This window comes from Anolis carolinensis, chromosome 1, assembly GCF_035594765.1.
Source record: "Anolis carolinensis isolate JA03-04 chromosome 1, rAnoCar3.1.pri, whole genome shotgun sequence".
Lineage (NCBI taxonomy): Eukaryota > Metazoa > Chordata > Lepidosauria > Squamata > Dactyloidae > Anolis > Anolis carolinensis.
This window is the reverse complement of record NC_085841.1, coordinates 292461806-292475634: the sequence shown is the minus strand read 5'-3', so window position 1 is coordinate 292475634 and position 13829 is coordinate 292461806. Positions and strand designations below refer to the sequence as shown.

At 40.6% G+C, this 13829-nt stretch overlaps 1 protein-coding gene across 1 annotated transcript in view; it reads left to right on the top strand.

The window, feature by feature from the left end:
- slc1a2 (solute carrier family 1 member 2) overlaps positions 1-13829 on the top strand; it is a 149396-nt gene that overhangs the window by 59901 nt on the left and 75666 nt on the right. The gene's annotated exons all lie outside the window — the stretch shown is intronic.

The window sequence follows — 13829 nt, the reverse complement described above, 5'->3', positions numbered from 1 at the left end:
CATGGTTGTTCAAAACCAATTTTCAATGGAATCAATATGGAAAGATGCATGTGTAATTCTGTGAGCCTGGACTAAGAATTTTCGGTACCAGCTTAGTAAAGGCCCATCTACACAGGCTACATACCTCAGAGCTGATTTGGAGTGGGATACTCTGGATGAAGTCTGCATTGCCCAGTCGCACCACCCCTACTCTCTTGTCTTCAGTTTAGGCTGGATCTACACTGCCATATAATGCAATTTCAAACAGTATTCATTGAGCCAGCTCTGGCCAGTGTCAGTGAATGCAACAGGTGATGACCATTAGAAATTTCATGCCTGGTGGTCACCACTAGGCCAAGAACAAGAGGAGGATAATAAGTATCATTCCTTATCCTTATTCCTTGGGGAAAATGGGATGGTTGTGTGGGCAGCTGTAGCCAGTTATGAATATGAAGCTCTAGAGCAGCGATAGTGAACATTTTACAGACAGAGTGTCCAAACTGGAGGGGGGGGGGGGGTAGACACTCTGAGGGGTGAATGGGGAGGGCAAGCAAGTGGATAAACGGAGGGCAAGTAGCGAGGAGGCAAGTGGGCGAGTGAGTGGACAAGCAGACGGAGGGATGGCAAGCAGGAAGGGGGGGCAGGTGCCAGCTCACGGGCCAGGAGAGAGGCATCTGCTTACCCCTTCTGGCACATGTGCCATAGGTTCACCATGACTGCTCTAGAGCATCTTGCGACATCTTTTAATGCAGGGTAAGGCTGCATTAAGTGGCCTTGGTGGGTGTTATAATGACTAGGCCCTGTGTATCATGTGGATACCACAGAGTTCATTCACCCTTTATCTCATTTCCCAGTGTAGATGGGGCTCACATTCCCAGATCTGTTCGAAATGGGGTTTACATCAAAATTGTGTTGAAGAAGTAGCACAAACTATATGCCAGTGATATTCAACTATTTCTTTAATTGTCATTTACATGACTTTAAAACATTTACATTCTCTACTTTGGTTCAAAAAGGCACATGATGAGATCAATTAAAACAATACCATAGTAAAGCTTCCTGCCATAACTACTAGGCTTGCTCAAATAATTCGATTTTCCCGTTACCCGTTATTAATTCGTTATTTTCGTTTGTTTTGAAGCAATATAGAACTTTGGTTGTCCACACGTCTGGATATCGCGGTTTCGAATCGCGAGAGGCCGTTTTTTCTTATTTCTTCGTTTTTTTCGTTTAGAAAAAAAAGCTTTTGCAAATCACCCAAACTCCTTTCCTTTTGCCCCTCAGCCAATGGGAGGCTCAGCCAATGGGAGGGGGCGAGGGGGAAGGAGGCCGAGGAGGAGGAGGAAGACGGAGGGGGGAAATGGCCGCCGCCGCCGCCTCGCCTCAGCTCAGGCCTGGAGAGACCGAGAGGGGCCCGGCAGTGAGGAGGAAGAGGCCCGGGATGCGAGGGGGTGTGGGCCAGGCCCGTCCTCGGCTGCTCCCAGGGGCCCAGATTCGCACCCTCCCTCCCCCCAATACAGGTCTCCAGTCCATACCACGCTACATGAACTTGAATGGATACTGTGGTTGTGTTGTCGAAAGCTTTCATGGCCGGGATCACACTGTTGTGGTATGTATTCCGGGCTCTATGGCCATGTGCCAGAAGCATTCTCTCCTGACGTTTCACCCACATCTGTGGCAGACATAGAGGTTTTGACGTCTGTGCGAAGCTAGGCAAGTGGGGTTTATATATCTGTGGAAGGTCCAGGGTGGGAGAAAGAACTCTTGTCTGTGGGAGGCAAGTGTGAATGTTGCAATTGGTCACCTTGATTAGCATTGAATAGCCTTGCAGCTTCAAAGCCTGGCTGCTTCCTACCTGGGGGAATCCTTTGTTGGGAGGTATTAGCTGGCCCTGATTGTTTCCTGTCTGGAATTCCCATTTTCTGGGTGTTTCTGGGAAGGTAATGGCACTCCATGTAGTCATGCCGGCCACATGACCTTGGAGGTGTCTATGGACAACACTGGCTCTTGGGCTTAGAAATGGAGATGAGCACCAACCCCCAGAGTCAGACATGACTGAACTTAATGTCAAGGGATACCTTTACCTTTACCTATACACACACACACACACACACACACACACACACACACACACACACACATAAGCAGGGACTATACACAGTATATATCACACACACACCAATTTAACAAAGTTTCAGCCACAAAAACAAAGTTTCTGAAGTAGAACAATGACTTTCACAGTAAAGACAACCCAATTAAACAGGAAATAAGACTTTCAAACCAGGAACAGATTTCTGCAATTATTAAAAAATGGTTTATTATAAAAGCTATGAAAATTTGCCAAAAATCAGAGGATAAGGGAAACGTTCCACATTTTGGTGAGCTATCAGTGTTAAATGTGTTCTACCACTGTACCAAGTTTGAAGAAGATCACTCAAAAAATGAGGGCGGGAGAGCCCCCTAAGTCCCCCCCCTTTGGGCTGTTTTTGGGCCACCGCGCATGCGCGTCCGCCATTAACGAATTAATTTAGAAAATAACGAATTTTCGTTAATTTCGAAAAATTTTGGGGGCCAAATTCGTTATTAGCAACAAAAACGAAAAACTGCCCCCTCTAGTTTTGAAACGAGTTTAGAATCAAATTTTTCATGGATCGATCAAGCCTAATAACTACAGAAAAGCAACAACAGAAAGGGGGGGGAGTGTTTCAGAGCAGCATCCAATCCAAACCAAAACAACAACCAAGAAAGCAAGCACTATAGTAAAATAGCTTCATCTTTTGAAGGTTTTAATTATATTTTAAAAGTTTAACTGCAAAGGAGATTGCTTGATTGCTCACCCAGTAAATATATTAAAAGGGAAGAAGAGAAAAGGAAATGAAAGGGGGAAGGAAATGAAAGAAAAGGGGGGAAATCCCTAAACTTCTAAGATTCAAACCATAGAAAAGTTGGTTTAAAATGATTATCTTTGTGATTTTTGAAATATATAGTATATAAGACATACTGTATTTCTCATAAAGTGCCAGATAAGGATGTTTTTAATAGCAGTTTAGGTTTGTGTGATTGATTTCACATTTAAACATATTTCACATCTAAACATATCTTAAATATGTCTCCCAGTCAGAGGTGTAAACCAAAAATAGTAACACATATTTATTAAATAACTAGCTGTGCCCGGCCATGAGTTGTTGTGGCAAAGTGTGGTGGTATGGGAAATAAAGTATTGAGGAATTGGTGGTAGTTAGTATGTTGTTTCCTAAAACTTGCAAGTGGGGTTTATATCCCTGTGGAATAATGTCCAGGGTGGGAGAAAGAAATCTTGTCTGTTGGAGGCAAGTATGAATGCTGCAATTAGCCAAAATGATTAGCATTTAATGGCCTTGCAGCTTCAAAGCCTGGCTGCTTCCTGCCTGCGGGAATCCTTTGTTGGGAGGTGTTAGCTGCCCCTGATTGTTTCCTGTCTGGAATTGCCCTGTATTCTGAGTGTTGTTCTTTATTTACTTTCCTGATTTTAGAGTTTTTTAATGTTCTGTTTTATTATACCACAGTAATTTTATATATTACTAGCTTTGCCTGGCCACGTGTTGCTGTGGCTTATGGGAATCCTTTGTTGGCCAGGTGGAATAACAGTGAATAGCCTTGCAGTCTCAAAGCCTGGCTGTTTTCTGGAGTAGCTGGAGCTTTGTGTTGCATGAATGTAGAGGTATGGATGAGGGGTTGTGCTGCCAAGTTTAGTGTTTCTGGGATGTGTAGTTTTGTTGTTTTGTACTAGTCTGAAATTTCATTACCCTTTTATATATATAGATATTTATAATCTTATATTATCTGCTTAGAACTGGATTATATGAGGCCCCTTCTACACAACTATATAAAATCCACACTGAACTGGATTATATGGCAGTGTGGACTCAAGATAATCCAGTTCAAAGCTGATACTGTGGATTATGTGCCTTGGCATTTGGAGTTATATAGCTGTGTGGAAGGGCCTTAAGTCTACACTGCCATATAATCCAGTTCAAATCAGAAAATCTGTATTTTATAGGCAGTGTGGGGGTGGAGCCTAAAGGAGGCAGGGCCTGTCAGGGTATTGTGTATTGTGAAATGTTAAAATCAATCTGGATTCAGCAATTATGGAGTTAATGAGAGTCTGCTATGATTGATGTTTCACAGGACCAATGGGGTCAAGTGTGTTTTGACCGGGACTTACTATCTTGTTCCTGTGGAATGTGAGGGAGTTTCCTGTGTAGAGCGGAGAGCAGCGATGAGCGGTGTGTGTGTGCATGAGTGCTTTCGGCAAGCACTCATGGAGGAAAGAACTGATTTATTCTGTCTGTAAATAGATCATGTAAATAAATTTAATCAACAGTTGGACTTCGTCTGCTGGAGTGAGTTTGTCCAGTGCTGTTTTTTCCACACGGGGAAACAGTCTGGAGAGAAGGAGGTGAAGACCGGGATGGTGAATTTTTTGGATTTCACTCTGCTACCCATCATCCCCGCTGACAGAGGGTAATGGGCCCAGGCCTCCACACTTCCGCTGCGCAGTGGATGGAGATGCTGATGGCTGGTGAGCTTTCAGCAACTGTGCGGCCGTGAGAGGGATTCCAGAGATGGAGGGGACCCGAAAGAGCTCCAGTGAAGCTGCAGGAGAAGATTGTGACTGCCTGAGTCTGCACTTGAGTAAGTGGCAGTACGGCTTAATCTCGGGGACCGAGGGTCACGGAGGCAGCTGATTCACCGGGAGCTTAGGGTGTTGAATCTTGATGGCTGAGATGGCTGGAGAAAGCTTCATTTCCAGCATGGAAAAGCTATCTGACGAAAATTATGCATTGTGGTCAGTAATGATGCGGTCTTTACTTGAAGCACAGGATTTGCATAATACACTCGATGGAACAGATCAAAATGCTGAGCACAGGAGGAAAGCCAAAGCATATTTGATACTGTGCCTTCGACCAAACCAACTTGTCCATGTGAGAAACAAGGACACTCCTGAGGAGATATGGCAAGCTTTAAGAGATGTCCACCAAAGGGAGACTTGCATGTCTCAGATGATTTGGACTAAGAGGCTGTTTTCAGCAAAGCTTGTTCAGGGCCAGGATGTCAGAATGCATTTGGACAATCTAAAGCAATTATTGATTGGAGCTGAGGAAAGAGGCCTACAATATTCTGAAGCACAGAAGTGTTATCTGGTGCTGTGCAGCTTGTCTGAGGATTGGGACTTTCTGGTACATTCTTTTCAGAATGTGAGAGTCCAGGATTTAACTTTGGATTCAGTATGTGGGAGAATCCAAGAAGAAGTGGACCGGAGGGCATTTGAAGTGTCCCAGAAGCAGACGATGGCACAGTGCGACCAGGAGGGGGCGCAAGTGGTCGGCTTTGGTCCTGATGGTGTTCCTGGGAATCATGAGGAGGTTGCAGTACATCAGGTCAAAACACGCCGTTGTTTTGTCTGCAACAGGCCGGGGCATTTTGCCAGGAGTTGCCCAAACAACAAGGCTAGAAGTTCTCGTGGGAACAGAGGGGCAAGGAATTTGTCAACAACAACTAAGCCCCAAGTGTTTATGGCTGCGGTGAATGGAAGGATCACCGAAAAGAACAAGTGGTATTTGGACTCAGGTTGTACACACCATGTTGTTACAAATCTAAAACTTTTGAAAAACAGAAGGGATGTGTCTGGAACAGCAGTGACTTTGGCTGATGGAACTGAGAGGAAGTTCAACAAATGTGGCACTGTGTTCATCCCTTGCTTAAATGTGGATTGGGAAAATGTACTTTACATCCCAGAATTAAGTTCTAATTTGTTAAGTGTGGCTACCTTAACAGAGAACGGATATAGAGTAATTTTTAGCGGAATCTATTGCTATATTCAGAGAGATGGACGGGTAGTGGCAAAAGGTGTAAAAAGAAACAAAATGTATATGATGTTTGACAAAAATAACTTTCCAGATGGGGCACAAGTCTATTGTGTGAAACAGAAGATTATGCATGACAGGTGTATCCATCATCTTCACAGAGCGATGGGTCATGCACGTGTAGAGGTGCTCAGAAAAACTTTAGAAATATGCACAGATTTTGAGTGTGAGAAATGTGAAAATTTATTAGACTGTGCAGTTTGTTCAGAGATGGGAATTGAATCAAAAGAGCATCCTAAAAGATCTGGAATTAAGACCCAGGAAATGTTTGAAATGGTCCATCTATATGTGACAGAATCTGATGTAAAAAGCCAGGGAGGTTCTCAATTTACTTTGCTGTTAGTAGATAGACACACGAGATTTGGTTATATTTACTTCCTTAAAGATTTGAAGGAAGCTGTTGTAAAGGTGTCTAATTGGATAGACATGGTTCAAAGGGTCTATGAACAGCATGTAGGTCAAATAGTTTTTGACAAAGGAATTAATGTGTGTAATGAAGAGATGAAGAAATTGTTGAGTGAAAGGAATATAGGATTTAAAAATGTAAAATCAAATAAGTCAAATGAAGAAGGCGTGACTCAAAATAGGATGAAGCAAATTCTTCACATGAATGAGTGTTTAATTAGAGATTCCAAAAGCTCAACTAAGAATTGGCCAGAGTGTTCACACACAAGTAATTATATTTTAAACAGGTTATGGGATGAGGAATTGGATGACATCCCATTTCGGAGAATGTATAAAAGATGTCCACATTTAAAACACCTGAGAATTTATGGTCAATTCGCCCAGGTACAAGTTCCAGCCAACCAGAGGAAAAAGGGTGAGCCTAAGTGGAGGAGAATGCAATTCTTAGGCTACTACCAAGACAAGCTTAAATTTCACAGTGGTCTTGGGAGGCTTATTTTCTCAAAGAGGGCGTACTTTGAGAGGGATGAAGGCTGGGACAGGTTGCATTTGAACAAAGAGATGTTGTTTCATAATAATTCCACCAAGGAAGCGGAGGTACAGAAAGCTTCAGGTGGAGGGGGTTCTGTTGTTGAAAAGGATATTCAACGAACCATTAAGGAGGAGATGGTTACTCCAGAGAAACATGGGGAAGTACAGACTCCCCAGAAGAGTCAGAAGAGAGGGGGTAAAGGGAAAAAATCACCTAAGCTTGAGAGTGAAGAGCAGGTGACAGAAAAAAGTGAAGATATATCTCTTCTTGAGACCGAGATTGAATCAGTTGATCAGTGGTCTCCAACTTGTCAATTGGCAAAGGTGTTGCCAAAGCGCCAGAGATGCAAAAACATTGTGCCTGTTTATTAGTCTGAACGGAAATTGAAATATGTATATATGTTCAGAAAGAGTTAAATCATTTTTGTGAATAATTGTGATGGAAAAGTATGATTATGAAATGAATTGGATTTTAAGAGAAATTGAAATCCATGGTTAAGCCAGCAGTGGTTGTAATATAGTCTGGCAGCATCAAATTAATCTATGTGGCACAATGAATTAAGTTTTCAGAGGTTGGGAAAACTATTGATTAATGAAGTGAAGCATCAGTGTATTAAGTTATGGTTCTGGCATCGATTGTGTTAATAAAGATGCAAGAAGAGAGTTGATGTATTGTGATCAAAACAATTTACATGTGATTGAAAAAGACTGTATGTATACATGTATTATCTTGTGGAAGTTCAAGAGAGATACGGATTAAATGTGTAGAGTGTTAAAATATGTAGAGAATTGATTTGAACATTTCGGAGGGGAATTGTCAGGGTGTTGTGTATGTATTGTGAAATGTTAAAATCAATCTGGATTCAGCAATTATGGAGTTAATGAGAGTCTGCTATGATTGATGTATCACAGGACCAATGGGGTCAAGTGTGTTTTGACCGGGACTTACTATCTTGTTCCTGTGGAATGTGAGGGAGTTTCCTGTGTAGAGCGGAGAGCAGCGATGAGCAGTGTGTGTGTGCATGAGTGCTTTCGGCAAGCACTCATGGAGGAAAGAACTGATTTATTCTGTCTGTAAATAGATCATGTAAATAAATTTAATCAACAGTTGGACTTCGTCTGCTGGAGTGAGTTTGTCCAGTGCTGTTTTTTCCACACGGGGAAACAGTCTGGAGAGAAGGAGGTGAAGACCGGGATGGTGAATTTTTTGGATTTCACTCTGCTACCCATCATCCCCGCTGACAGGGCCTACCCTTCTGACTGGTAGCAAGGAGGAGAACAGCTGTTCTGCCTCTGTGCTTAACTAAATGAACTGGAAGGCACCATAGCACAAAGGACAGATCGGAGATTGTATTTGGCAAACCAAAATGTTTTATTGATAGACAAATTGAACTTCTTTCCTCTTGGTTGCCAGTTGCCACTATAAAGTCTCTGTGAGGAAAGGAAATCTTTGAAGTCTATTCAGTTCTGGATGGTTATTGCCACACAGTATAAAGTCCCGACATGACTGGATTCTACGTATCTTTGCACTGACCTTAATACAATGTTGACATGACTTTATGTATCACTGTCTTATATGGCTTTTAAATCTAACTTGAATACAATGCTGATGTAACTTGAATTAATACAAGTTCAGACATGACTTCAATTAATACAGATCTGGCATGACGTGAATTTCTGTGCACCTTCTAGTTTCCTATGCTTCTTTCAAGTGCTACACTAACTGACAAATTCTAGCTGGCAGGAGCTGAGGCTAAGCTCCGCCCTCTTAGAACCTTACAGGGAGAAGGCAGCAGGCAAGAGCCTTCTGCTGGCATGACAATGGCTCTTCCTTGTCCTCTAAATTGGACTTTATTTTTCTAGGTTTTTTTAATTGAAAAACATATTTTGGATGACTATGTCTTTTGTGGCCAAATTTGGTGTGATTTGGTTCAGTGGTTTTGTTGTTTACTCCATAATAAAACACACATTACATTTTTATAGATAGATAGATAGATAGATAGATAGATAGATAGATAGATAGATAGATAGATAGATAGATAGATAGATAGATAGAGGATTTAAAAATCAAGCATGTATGCTGGTGCCATACATATTTCAGTGTAAGAACATAGTTATCTGTAACAACTCTCCCTGAATTCTTCCCTCAGCACTTTGCTACCTCCTCCTCCCTCCTTTCCAAAACACACACACAAAGCTCCCAACTAATCAAAGTATACCACCTACGCTATCTCTATTTTGATCCTCTGTCCTATATTTTCTCTGTCTCATCCTATACTCTTCCTGCCCTCTTCAGACGGGATCTAGGCTATTTAAGTATACTTGGCACTCATATTGTAAATCTCTTGACTCCAATTAGTTATAGTAGACATAAAAGGGTAGCTTGCACACCTACATTTGCTGTTTGTGTGTGTGTGGGGGGGGGGGGGGGGTGGATAATGTGTAACCATTGTTCTGTTTCTTTCATTGTTTAAGAGACTCCTTGATCTCATCCTTTTTATAAAAATACTAGCTGGCCTGGCCACGCATTGCTGTGGCCAAGTATGATGGTATGGGAAATAAAGTATTGAGGAATTGGTGGTAGTTAAGGTAAAGGGTAAAGGTTTTCCCCTGACATTAAGTCCATTATAAATTGGTTATATAGCTGTGTGGAAGGGCCTTGAGTCTACACTGCCATATAACCCAGTTAAAATCAGATAATCTGTATTTTATAGGCAGTGTGGAAGAGGCCTAAGTGAGGCCTAACTCTGCCTGTCTCCTGGGCTGAGTGGGTTGCTAGGAGACCAAGTGGGCAGAGCTTAGCCTTCTAACTGGCAGCAACTGGATAAAAACAATTATTCCTCTCCCTCTAATTAGGACTTTATTTTTCTTTTCTTTTTGTTGTATGAACGTAGAGGCATGGATGAGGGGTTGTGCTGCCAAGTTTAGTGTTTCTCGGATGTGTAGTTTTGTTGTTTTGTCCTAGGCCGAAATTTCATTACCGTTTTATATATATAGATGAAAAGGTCTGTTGAAAAAAGATTTTTTTAAAAAATATGGTATCAAAATCTTTCCAATGTTGATTTTAGTATAAGTTTCAGGAATTTATGGAAGATGGAAATGTGGGATACCACTCAGAGGAGCAGCTATAAGGAAGCAAAATGTGGGTCTCCCCAAATAGGAATTATGACATCCCCATGAGCCTTTCCTTCAGTTCCCAAATTTCTAGCATTTCTAGTAACTGAAAACATAAATTCAGCATTTAGAAATACAATTTAGAGGTAGGTAAAAGTATCAAGGAAGTCTCTCTCTTTGCATGCTAGAAATGTGGGACTGAAAGAAAAGGTAACTTGGGGACAGAATTCATATTGAATGGGATGGCCCCATTCTCCTCCATCAAACTCTTGATTCTAATACTGCATTATGATTTATTACTTATTTAGGAATTTCAAATGTTTTCTCCCCACTTGGAAATAGTACAAATGTTTTTGAATATTTTCTAATCTCATTACTTTTTTGTAAAATTTTCATTCCCTGACAAAATGTATCTTGATCAAAAACGATGCTCTTCTACAGAAAACAGTGCACTTCATTTTTTAAAAAACACAGTATTTTCTTTGAATTTTTTTCACTAAGGAAACTCTTGGAAAATATCAGAGCGATTTGCAGTTTCTTTGATGGGTTATCTCATTATGTTTGCACACCTTCTATTGTAAAAGAGAGGAAAATTTGTGAATAGTCTTTACATTCCTGTTCTAAAGATGGACAATAGGGCTTGTGGGTTTGCAGTTTTATCCTCCCTCCAGGATTTCCATTGCTAGAATTTTAAAACAGCTGGAAGATCTGCGAGGCGATAAATTATTTCTAAAAAATTAAGGTAAAGGTAAAGGTTTTCCCCTGACATTAAGTCTAGTCAAATATGACTCTGGGGGTTCATGTTCTTCTCTATTTTTAAGCCAAAGAGCCAGCATTGTCCATAGACACCTCCAAGGTCATGTCGCAGGCATGACTGCATAGAGCGCCGTTACCTTTCCACCGGAGCGGTAACTATGAAATTAGCAAAATAATTGTAAGGAATTTATCTTTCTAGGATGGATGTTTTTTAAAAAGCAGAAAGTAAAACTAAGTTTTTATTGCACTAGGACATTAAAAATATTGTTTCTGCAAGAAACTAGCAAATTCCTTGATATCCCATAAAGTTGACTGGTTGTTATTAAATTTTATTAATATGGAGGAGAAAGACAATTCAGCTTGGGGTTGAATTGTGTCTAATAAATCTGGGAGCAAGATGTTGACCAATAAGGCAAGATTAAAAGAGGACTATTTGAAATGTCCAGAAATGTAATAGGGAGTATAATCACCAGACCTCAGAATGTGAAAATCTGTAAAACAAATTGAAACAAAGTGTTTCTTCAAAAATCCTTAAAAGGCCAACTGAGTAAAGCGAGAAGTTTTAAAACTTTATATAAAACCTAAAATAAAATGTTAGCGTACCAGTATTTTTCTTATTAAGACCTAATAAGTCAGGAAAGCAGTTAGAAGTCACAGGAGTCTGGGGTTTGATCCCATCTTATTTAGCAACTTCTGCTGTTCCAAGCCATTAGTAACAGGAAATGTCAGTGATTCTCTTCACAGTGAAACTGGGAATCCAGTAAGAGCTAAGCACTTTGCCACAAACCAGGGAGAGCTAAGCACTTCGCAGTCCCACTGGTTTTTAAAGAAAACATTAAGTGTGTCATTTAAGTCATACTAGTTGAAATACAAGTAGCTTTAATAGACATAATTTTATCAAAGTGCTGGAACTGCATATGATAAATGCAAAATTCTCACTGTGGGACAAGAGGCTGTTCAAATCTTTTAAAATCTAAGGGGCCACATAAACATCTTAATTTAAATAATCAAGGTCACAGTCCTTTCCAAACAAAGCACTGATACTCTATTGGTAACAATAGTAAGAAAATTAATTCTATTCCATTTTTGCTGACTGTATGTTTTGTATGTTTAATTCACAAACACACAAAACCATATCCAGCATGTTGTCGAAGGCTTTCATGGCCAGAACCACTGAGTTGCTGTGAGTTTTCCGGACTGTAAGGTCATGTTCCAGAACCATTCTCTCCTGACGTTTCACCCACATCTATGGCAGGCATCCTCAGAGGTTGTGAGGTCTGTTGGAAACTAGGCAAGTGAGGTTTATTTATCTGTGGAATTTCACAATGAAATTAAGGGCATGGGATTGAATTAAGGGCATGGGATTGAATAGAGCTGCATCTGTGCCACAACCTGAAGCCCTAGAGGCAGTGATGGTCAGTGGTGGTGGATCTGCTAAATTTAACCAATTTTCACCTTGAATAGCTCCCTGAAAGTCTCTTGAGCAATATGTTCTTTTTCAGCATAATTCACAAGATTATTACAGGGTTTAATGAGAAAAGACTTCGATCTAAAGTATTAGAAAAGCAATGGCAAGAATGGATTGGATGCTAATCATCACATCGTTCTTCCTTCTGTTGTATGCATTCATATTATGTTGAACTTAGCAAGCGTATTCCATGGATTGCTATTGCTTTCCTCTGAGCCTAAGAGATGTGACATGCCTAAGGTTACTGATGGATTTCCATGATTGAGTGGAAATGTGAGTCCTGGTATCTCAAAAGTCGTAGTCCAGCACTCAAAAAATTATCACACATTGTTTTACAAACTATCATAGCTACACTGTGTTTTTTTTGGATGAAGGATAGGCAATTTTTAACAACTTCTTCTCCTGCACCCCCCCCCCCTCAGTAGGTCTGGAGGGGTTAAGGCATAGGCAGCCCAGGGAGGAGCTGCACCCTGAAATTTTAAGACAAGATATGCTAGCTGCTCAGGTCATAAGTTGTTGGGTTGTGATCCTCCAGAGCTGGACATCAGGGGAATCTGCAGGAGGTACTACAAGATGTAAATGGAAAGTGCCCTATTTGCAGCAGGCATGCTTTTGGATTCAACCCAATATTCTCAAAATGTGCCATGAAAAATAACAAGGGCTATTATACTGTTATTCTTTCTGTCATTTATGAATCAGTTTTGGACAGGAAACCTTTTTCATCTTAAACTGTTGACATGAAATCTCTATGGATAACTTTGATTGAAATGTAGCTGGCACATGATTGGTATTGAGAAGGATTCTCTTTTTGCTACATAATAGATGGCCAAATTAATATTCAGAAAATGTTTATCCCCTCTTTCAATAAGACTTCTCGCATAGTATCCCATGATTGCCATTCATTTAATATTAATAACAGTGTTTGAAAATCTTAGCCTGAAATTGTTTCAAATGCTCTCTCTCTCTTAATAGTGAAAATATTTTACAGCACATTGCTATTGCACTCCTTAGAATGAAGACATGAAACAGTAATTGGATTAACAAGTGGCTGCATCTCTAATTTTAACTGAAAGCTATCTATAATAAGATAAATACACCTGCAAGAGTACTAACTCCACCTACACAGTGTGGGCACATAACACTTAAAACTGAGCCCTATGAGGACATGCCAGAGCCTTTCGCCCCTGGACTGTAGTTCCTAAAATCCTCTTGTCAGCAGGGCCATCATTTTTAACCTCAGAGACACACACATTCCACTATCTACCTTACTCACGCAATTCCACCCAGGTTCCAGATATAAATTTATTTATGTCATTATTTACACATACATCCCACACTATATATAGAGATCTTAGTGTGGGTAGGCTACAGTAAGTCAGTTTAAAGAATTAAAAACATATCGGTTGCTGGAATAAACCAGCCTAAAGGTGTGCTGAGAATGCATCTGGCCACTGCATTGAAATTTAGATGTGATGCTGTCAGGAAGCAAAGGCAGTTGCTATCCCAAATTTCCATGAATTAGTGTTAAATGAGAGGTCAGCTAGATAACTGTTCTTTCCTGAGCCCTGTAAAAGTTACTTTTTTGCACTTCAACTTTCAGAGTTCGTAACTGGCTGCTTAAAGCCAATTGGGCTACTGCCCAACCATTTGAAGTATCCATTTGTGTCAAT